A 10,031-nucleotide genomic window follows, 5' to 3' on the forward strand; every position below is an offset into this window, starting at 1 on the left:
GTGTTTTGTCATCTCCGTGTGTTGGTTCCCAGGACAGGGCCTGGCAGGAAGCAAAGGGCAAGGCTTTTGGGTGGGCAGGAAAAAGGAAGAAAAGAAGGGAGTGGGAGAGAGCTGGGGAAGGAGGGAGGGAGGACGGAAGGGAGGGATGAAAAGTATGGAAAATGCAAACTTGAAGCTCCTCTGCAGCTCCTGGTTCTGTGTTGTGCTTGCCCACGGGCTGGCCTAAGTGATAAGACATGCTAAAACAATAGTGGCGCTACCTTGCAGCTTCCCAGTGCCCGACGCTGCCACTCCTGGCACCTCATAGCTGACACATATCAGCACTCGTGGATAGTTGAACTCGCTTGTGCTCCCAAGAGCCCGTGTGGCCATCACCACAGCATCCTCCATCTGCCAGGTGACAAAGCATGATGTACAGGAGAGGCTGCGTCCCTCTCCCTCATCACACAGCCGGCACACCGTTGGAGCCTGATGCGTGCCATCCCAGAGCCAGGGCATTGAGTCAGTGCTCCCTTCACTCCCCGTTCAGGGCTTCACGAGCAATTATTTCAATACAAAGTCTTGAATGAATGAGTGAGTGAGTGAGCTAATGTTCTTCCACGGGCATTTTCCCCTTAGACTCTCAATCTCACTCTTAGGGCTTTCTTCCTGGCATATGTCACAATTAAAACCCCTGAGGTTAACAGCTCGGGTTCCAGTCCCAGCTTCCCAGTCACCCTGGGAAAGCCACCTCCCCCTGCCCGAGCATCGACTTCCTTCTCACTACAGTGGGAGTAATGTTAGTGCCCTCCTGCCCCAGGCTGGACTCTCTCAGAAGCAGACCATACATAGATGGGCATTCCAGGGCACGTGCTTTATCTGGGAGGCACAGGAATGCCTTGGGGGAGTAGGGAAGCCAGACAGGAAAAGGGAGGAGCAAGCCAATGACCACCGTGGGCACCTGGGGCTCAGTGGCCCTGGGGGCTCTGGGAGCCAGCTTAGATCCCTCAGCCCATGGTCTTCCCGCTGAGGGATAGGGGAACTGGGGCATTTAGATACCAGCCCATCAGTCACTGGCTGAAGGTCGCTAGGCTGGGAGCATGGCCTCTGCCCACCAGAGTCAGTGCTCCAGCAGATGTCGTATGTGAAGTCAAACATGCTTGCTCCGCCACGGTTTGAGGGGTGGGATTACAGGAGGGGAATAGCATCTCTGCACCAGTTCTTTGTCGTGTCTCTGCGAGGACTGAGTTTATATAAAGCTTGGAGAATGGTCCCTAGCACATTCTGAGCCCTCAATGAGAGGGTGTCCTGAGGGGCCTTTCCCAGCGCTGTCTATGTGACACACACAGATGCCTTGGGGGCTGCCCCTTGGACCCCGTCACCAGTCTACAAGCAGTGACGTGGTCCTACCAACTGCCAGGCGCGGGGACACGGCCGTGAGCTTGACCGGCTGGATCCTGGCCATCCAACACTCATGCCCCTCCAGGCAGACAGAAGATGAATGAGAAATGACATTTCTGTGATGGTAGGGACAGTGCCTGACCATTGAGGACTCTGAGAGCCGCCTCACCCAACCCCCTCATGTCCAGAGAGGGACTCACCCTGGGATACTCACTGAGGGGCAGTGCCAAGACTGGACTGCCCACCCAGAACTCCTTCCCACCACCACAGAAGTGTGTGTCACATTTGTGGAGGGCACTGGACAAGCCCTCCTGCCGGACTGCCCAATGATTATTTTTATAGCACAGGAAAGGTTCAGCAAATGCCTAAACTGAGACATTTCCTGGGGAGATCCCCCCACCTCCTGCTTTGGCTGGAGATGGTTTTGCCTTACGAGGGATTTCAGCCTCCCTGGACAGCAGCTTGGGAAGTCCATGCCTGCAGCTTCCGTGGGGACTAATATTCAGAAGTTTCGTGGGACAGATGCATGGGAACTAGGATCTGTTCTCCCTGCCACGGGCCAGCTGTGTGGCCTTGGGTAACTCTCTCTCTCTGGGCCTGTTTCTTCATCTGTAAAATGTGGACAGTGAATGAAATAATGAGAGTGCTGTGGGAAGTGTGAGCTGCCTCTGAGTAGGGGGTAATTGTCATTGTCACTGAGGTTGTTGCTGTTGTCAGGAATGGCGTGACCTTGGGCCATTCAGCTCCTCTCTCTAAGAATCCTCCCAGCTGGGCACAGTGGCTCACAGTTGTAACGCCAGCACTTTGGGAGGCCCAGGCAGGAGGATTGCTTGAGTCCAGGAGTTCAAGACCCACCTGGGTAACATAGCAAAACCTCGTCTTTTTTTTTTTTTAAAAACCCAGTTAACCTGGCATGGTAGCACACCCCTGTAGTCTCAGCTACACAGGAAGCTGAGTCAAAAGGATTGCCTGAACCCAGGAGGTTGACCCTACTGTGAGCCATGATCATGCCACTGCACTCCAGTCTGGGAAACAGAACAAGACCCCAACTAAAAAAAAAATTCTTTCTTCATGGACTAAAGGACCAGGAATGTGAAGACAGCCCACTGTGTCTTACTACCATGGAATACCTTGTCAGGCCTGAAAGGGCTCATGTTTCCACCCCTTGTAGTAGGGACACTGAGTCACAGAGAGGTACAAGGGCTTGCCCAAGGCCATGCAGCCTCAGTAGCGGAGGGCTCTGGCCCCAGGGCTGCTGAGTCCCAGCACACTGCTATTTCCTACTATCCATCGAGAGCTGTGCTCACCTCAGCCCCTCTGCCCCAGCCAGGACCCAAGTCACTGTCCCCTCCCCAGGCCAGCATAATTGACTGGCCCCAGCGCGGGAAGCCTGGGAGGACACAGGGCCTCCTGCTGCTCGGTCCCCGCTGCTGGCATGCTCCATCTCTGCAGCAAGGCAGCATTCCAGTCTCTGAGTTGGTGTGTGGCAGATGGCACAGCAAAACTGAGCCTCGGGGTCTATTTTTGACTCAGAGAGGACATTGTGCAAGAGCACGGCGCTTGCCGACGGGCAGCAGGCCTGGAGGCTGGGACAGTGCTGATCCACTGGCTTTGGAAGCCCCATGGCCCATGTCTGAATCCTGGCTTTGCCGCTGTTTGTGGTGAGCCCTCAGATACAAGGTCTTCTTCTAAAAGCCCCAGTCTCCCCACTTGTAAAATGGAGACAGCGAGATCAATAGGCCATACCTCATCAATTGGATAGGCTGGTGGCCTCTCAGAGGGCGAACACCAAGACAGGGCCGTGGGGCTTCCATCTCTGAGAAGTGGGAGGCGTGGGAAAGGGGCCTCAGAGGGAGGTGTCCTGGCAGGCCATCAGGGTCTAGCTTGGAGCTGTCCAAGGTGCAGGGCCCCAGTGGCTCTAGCAGGGTGGAGAGACTGGAGGCTGCTGCAGGGCCAGGAGACGCCCTGGACCCCTGCCCCTCTTCTCCGTGCTGAGTAGGCAACTCTGGACAGAGGGGCTGGGAGTGGGCCCAGGGAAGCCGGTGTCCAGCTAAGGCAGGCGAGGGGAACCACGGGCACTGGTTGGGCAGGGAGGCTGAAGGCTGGGGGGACGAGGCTGAGGGGCGGGGATGTCTCATCCTGCCTCCCCTCCCTTTCTTGCCCCCTGCTGGAGTCAGACTGGTGGGGGCTTATCAGAGAGTGGACCCCAGCTCTGGGGGCAGATGGGTAGTCATTTGAGGGGAGGGCAGTGGAGGAGCTGGAAGGCGGGCGTAAGAGCCTGTGACACCAGGAACCTGCTGTACTAGCTGACCTCAGTGCGACTGTGCCCATGTGCTGACACGTTTGCTGCAGAAAATGGGGAAATAGAGACATTTACAGAAGAACCAAAAATCTTAGCCCCACCCATATTCCCCACTTGGGGTACCACTGTGTCTTTCACCACCACATATTTTCCCTCACCATAAGCATAGTAAGTTTCTTGGGGTCATGTAAATTAAGATCCCAGTTTATTACAGTTCTCTACTCCACATTTTTCACTTGTAGTTCCTAAGATATTATCTGGGTCATTAAAAATTATTTGTAAACATGGTTCTTTTAAATAGATGCATAATATTCTATCCTATGACTGCTCGGTAATTTATTTAACTAACCCCCTAGGTGTGGACACCTAGGTTGTATCTGAATTATTGCCGTGATTTAAAAAACAACAGAAAAAAACCATCATGGCGAACATGTTTATGATTGAGTGCTGTTTGCATCTTAAAGATCACCATTAAAATAGACTCCTAAACAGTGGAATTGCTGGGTTAGAAACTGCACGTTGTTTCCTTTTTTTATGTGTTTAGCATCAATATTTGATACATACAAAAGAAATGATATAACATATATGTTGGTTTAGCAGCACAATATATATCGTGAAGTCACCACCCCACCCAAGAACTATAATGTCACCAATAATTTGCATATTTCTGTCCCATCTCAACCCCCTGCATCTCCCAGAGGAAACAGCCATTTCCTTGCTTTTTAAAAAAGTTTTATCTCATGAGTGTGTATGTTTACACCACATATTATTGTTTAGTTTTGCTTTTGTCTTTGTCCTTTAAGAGGGTATCAGGCGGTATGTAACCTTCTGAGGTTCACTGCTTTCAGGCAATGTTATGTTTCTCAGACTCATCCATGTGATTGCTGACACTGTAGTTCGTGCATTTTTATTGCTGTATAATATTTCCTAGCATGAAGATAGCAGAGTTTAGCGGTTCATTCTCCTGCTGGCTGTTTCCAGAGTTTGGCTGTTTCAAACAATGTTGCTGGGAACATTCTTGGCTACTCTAGAAAAAGAACACAGGAAAGAAAGCAGATTCTGGAGGAGGGGGTAGAATCAAGAGTGGAACACGCATAAGTTTGAGATGAGGGGCCTGCAGGACGTGAGCCGACCTGACTTGGAGAAGGACTGCCAAGGGTGTCACCTTCTGAGCTTGGCTGAGCTGCAGAGCACTTAGTTTGGGGTTGCCTGCCACGGTCAGTGATGTGGGCTCATGAGCAAGGGTGGTGCCCTCTCCAGAGTACCCCTTTAAAGAAGCAGGAGCTTAAGAGGACAGGTGCATCACCTGATGAGAAAACTAGTCTGTTTCCACTTTTCTTTCCGACCTCCGGGTCACACCAAGGCAAAACGTTCTGTCCAGAACTAGGGTATCCTTGCCCCCACCCCCAAAACATCTGCTAAACTCTGAGTAGAGAACAGACTTTGGGCTCAGGCCCTAGGCAGGCAATGGGATCTCCCAAGCATGAGGTGTCCTGTTTTGGTTGCATTGCTTTGTTGTGGTCATCGTCCATTTGTGGTGAATGGTACTAGTTTTCCATGATGGTAGTGATAAGATTTTCCTTTTAAGATATGTGTGTGTAAGCTTAAATCAAGTCGGTAAAGGGGGGAAAATGAGGTTAACAAAAGGAGAGATAGTAACCTTGATGACAGCCATGACAGTCATATTTGATGGAGGTTTGGGAAACGCCGGTCTAAGTCAGCCATTGTCAAACTTTTTGTCTCAGGACCCTTCATGCTTTTAAAATTATGAAGGATCTCCAAAGAGTGTTGACTATGTGGGTTATATTTCTCCATATTTGCCATACTAGAAATTAAAGCTAAGATTTTAATAATACCTATTTCTTCATTCATTTATAAAGAGCAACCATAGCCCCTTTATGGTAACATAAATACCATCATTTAAAAAAAACTACATTTCCAAAAAAAAAAATTAGTCAGAAGAATAAAGTTGTTTCATATTTTACAAATCTCTTTAATGACTTAATTGAAGACATCTAGACTCTTGTCTGCATCTGCATCTCATATGTTGTGAGACGATTGATGCTTTGGTTGAAGAAAATTTAGCTTCACGTAGATATAGTTTTGGAAGAGGAGTATTTTAGTAGCCTTTTAGAGAATGGTGAATATTCTTCTTTGATACTGCACCCAAACTCAGCAGTGATACTGTATTCACTGCTCGAACTGCCACAACAAAGTACCACAGACTGGGGGGGAGGGCTTCAACAACAAGGAATTTGTTTTCTCACAATTCTGGAGACTGGAAGTCCAAGATCAGGGCCAAAATCAGTCTGCTATTAGGCACATCCATTGACTTCTTAAAATTTGATCTTCTGGCTTAAGGCAGGGGCCTTCGAGGGATTAATAGCAGACTGAAGGGAGGAGAGAAAAGAATCACTGAACTGGAACATAGAACAATAGAAATTACCTAATCAAAATAACAAAGATAGAATAGACTGGAAACAAAATGTACAGAGCCTTGGGGACCTGCAGGACTATAACAAAAAGATTTAGCACTCATGTCATTGGGATCCCAGGAGGAGAGAAGAAAAAGGGTCAGGCTGAAAAAGTACCTGAACAACTAATGGCTGGAAATTCCCCAAATTTGGGGAGGGAAATAAAAACCTACAGATTCAGGAAGCTGAGCAACTTACAAAGAGGATAAATCCATGCCAAGGAAAAAATAGTTAAACTTCAGAAAACCAAAAACAAAACAAAAATTTTGGAAGCAGTGAGACAGAAACAAAACCTCACCTATGGGGGTGAGGGGGGAATTTGAATGACAGCAAATTTCAGAAACCTAACAGGAGGAAATGGCACATTGTTCAAATGCTGAAAGAAAAAGAACTATCAACTCAGAGTCTTGTATTCAGGAAAAATATCCTTCATAAATCAAGACACTCTCAGATGAATGAAAGAGAACTTGTTGCCAGAAAACATACCCTAGAAGAAGGGTTACAGTTCTCCAGACAGAAAGGAGACAATTTTTAAAAAGTAATCTTGGAACCTCTTGAAGTAAAAAAGATTATAAGCAAAAATATGAGTAAATGCAGTAGACTTTTCTTGAATTTTCTAAATTTTGTTTGACAATTGTTGCAAAAATTATAATACTGTCTGATGTAGTTCTAAATATATGCAGAGAGAAAAAAAGAATACAAAAAATAAAATGGCAGACTTACATCTTAATCTATTACTAATTACATCAACTGTCCATGGTCCAAATACACCAATTCAAAGGCAAAGGTTGGCAGAGTGAATTGAAAAATATAATCGACTACATGCTATCTATAAGAGACACACTTTAAGTGTAATGATATAAGCAAACTAAAAATGAGTGGATAGAAAAAATGTATCATGCAAGCAATAATCAAAATATTAATATCAGATAAAGTCAACTTCAGAGCAAAGTAAATTACTAGAGATAAAGAAGGATATTACATAATGATAAAAGGGCCAATTAGGAAGGCATAGCAATTCAAAATGTGTGTGTACTAAACAGCAGAGATATAAAATATGTGAAGCAAAAACTGATAGGGCTGACCACAAGGATAACTGGCGACTTCAACACCCATCTCAGTAATCAATACAACAGCTAGACAGAATATCAGCAAGGTTATGGAAGAATTCAACAACACCATGAACCAATAGAACCTAATCTGCATCTACAGAGCACCCTCCCCCACAGCAGCAGAATACACATTCTTTTCAGGTGTTCATAGAACATATACTAAGATAGACCATATCCTATGTCATAAAACAAACCTTAGCAAAATTAGAGGAATTGGAAATCATGGAGAGTGTTTTTTCTGACCACAAAGGAATCAAACTAGAGATCAATAACAGAAAGATAAATGAAAAATATCCAAATTACTTGGAAACTAAACGATGCACATCTAATAATTCATGGAGTCAAAGAGAAAATCTAAATGTAAATTTTAAAAATACACTAAACTGACTGAAAATGAAATTACAACATGTCAAAATTTGTGAAACATAGCTAAGGTGGTGCTGAGAGGGAAATTTACAACACTGCATAACTAGCAGGGAGAATTATCCTCAAATCAATAATCTAAGCTCCTATCTTGAGAATCTCCTACCTTGAGGATAAATTATCCAAGCTCCTACCTCTAAGCTTCTACCTAAGAATAAAATAAGCCCAAATCAAGCAAAGGGAAGGAAATAATAGAGATAAGAGTAGAAATCCATAAAATTGAAAACAGAAAAATGATAGAGAAAATTAATGAAACACAGACATCTCTTTGAAAATATTAGTCACATTGACAATATTCTAGCAAGACTAGCCAAAGAGAGAGCAAATACACTAATGACCAAAAGGAGACATTAATGGGGAATATCATTATAGACCCTGCAGACATCAGTAGGATAAAGGACTACTATGAACAACTCTGCAAACGTAAATTTGACAACCTAGATGAAATGGACCAATGCCTCAAAAAGCACAAACTTATCACAGCTCACTCAATGTGAAGTAGGTAATTTTAATAGTCCTATAATTGTTAAAGGAATTGCATTTGTAATTTCAAATTTTCCTTCAAAATCACCAGGACCAGATAGCTTGGATAACTTTACCAAATGTTTAAAAAATGAATACCGATTATATACAAGTAGAAGAGGAGGAAACATTTTCTAACTTATTTTATCAAGCTAGTATTATTCTGATATCAAAACCAGACAAAGACAGTACAAAAAACCTGTAGACCAGCATCCATCATGACTATCAGATGTGAAAATCTTTAGCAAGACATTAACAGATAGAATTCAGCAATGTAAAAACAGAATTATGCATGGTTTATTTCAAGGTTGCAAGATTGGTTCAACCTCTGCATATCAATCAGTATAATCCATCCTATTAATGGATTAAAGAAAAAAATCACATGATCATGTCCATCAATGCAGGCAAAGCATTCATGATAAAACACTGAGAAAAAAAAGAATAGAGGGGATGTCCTCAGTTCAATAAAGAACATTACAAAAGACTACAGATGACATTATACTTAATGATTAAAGACTGAATGTTCTCCCTGAGAGTGGGAACAAGACAAGGATGGCAGCCCTCACCACTTATAGTCAACATAATGCCTAGAAGTTGTGGGCAGTGCAATAAGACAAGAAAATAAAGGAAGTAAATATAGATTTCTAAGGAAGAACTAAAACTCTTCCTGTTTACAGATGACTTGATTGTCTACATAAAAATTCCAAGGAATCTAAAAGCAAAATAAAAACCTCCTAGAACTAATAATTGAGTTAAGAAAAGTCACAGGATACAAGATAAGCGTACAAAACTCTGTTGCATTTTTATGTACTAGCAATGAACATGTGGGCACCAAAATGTAAAATATTGCCACTTACAATCACTCAAAAAAACCCCAAATAGCTACGTATAAATTTAACAAAACATGTTTAGAATTTGTCTGCTGGAAATCATAAAACACTGATGAAAGAAATCAAATAAGGTCTAAGTAAATGAAGAGACAAAATGTGTTCATGGATTAGAAGACAATATAGCAAAGATGTCAGTCTCTGCAATTTCTATCAAAACCCCAGCAAAATTTGTATGGACATAGAAAAGATTGCTCTAAAATTTACATGCAAAGGCAAAGGAGGTAGAGTAGCTAAAACAAAATTTGAAAAAGGAGAACAAACTAAGAAGAATCAATTTATGCAACTCAATATTTATTATAAAGAAATCAAGACTGAGCAGTATTGGCAAAGCGATAACACATAGATCAATGGAATGAATAAACAGCCCAGAAATAAACCCACACAAATATGCTGGACCCATTTTTTTTTTTGAGTTGAAGTCTCACTCTGTCGCACAGACTGGAGTGGAGCGGCCACCACAGCCTCGACCTGCTGGGCTTCAGCGATCCTTCCACCTCAGCCTTCCAAGTAGCTGGAACTACAGGTGCGCACTACCACGCCCAGCTAATTTTTTTGATTTACTGTAGAGATGAGGTCTCGCCAAGTTGCTCAGGCAAGTCTTGAACCCTCGGGCTCAGGCAATTCACTCACCTCAGCCTCCCAAAGCGTGGGATTACAGGCTGAGCCACCGAGCCCGGCCAGCTCGACCTATTTTTATCAAAGGCACAAAAACAATTTAATAGAGGAAAGACGATAACCTTTTCAACAAATGGTACTGGAGCAATTGGACATTCATAGGTGCAAATAATGACAATAATAATTACTTCAGCCTAAGTCTAACACCTTATGTAAAAATTAACTCAAAGCGAACTATAGAGTTAAATGTAAACGGTAAAGTTATAAAACTTGGAGAAAAAGTAAGGGAAAAATCTTTAGGATCTAAGGTGAA

The sequence above is a fragment of the Carlito syrichta genome, unplaced genomic scaffold, assembly GCF_000164805.1.
Source record: "Carlito syrichta isolate Samal-C Ts95f unplaced genomic scaffold, Tarsius_syrichta-2.0.1 Scaffold304318, whole genome shotgun sequence".
NCBI lineage: Eukaryota > Metazoa > Chordata > Mammalia > Primates > Tarsiidae > Carlito > Carlito syrichta.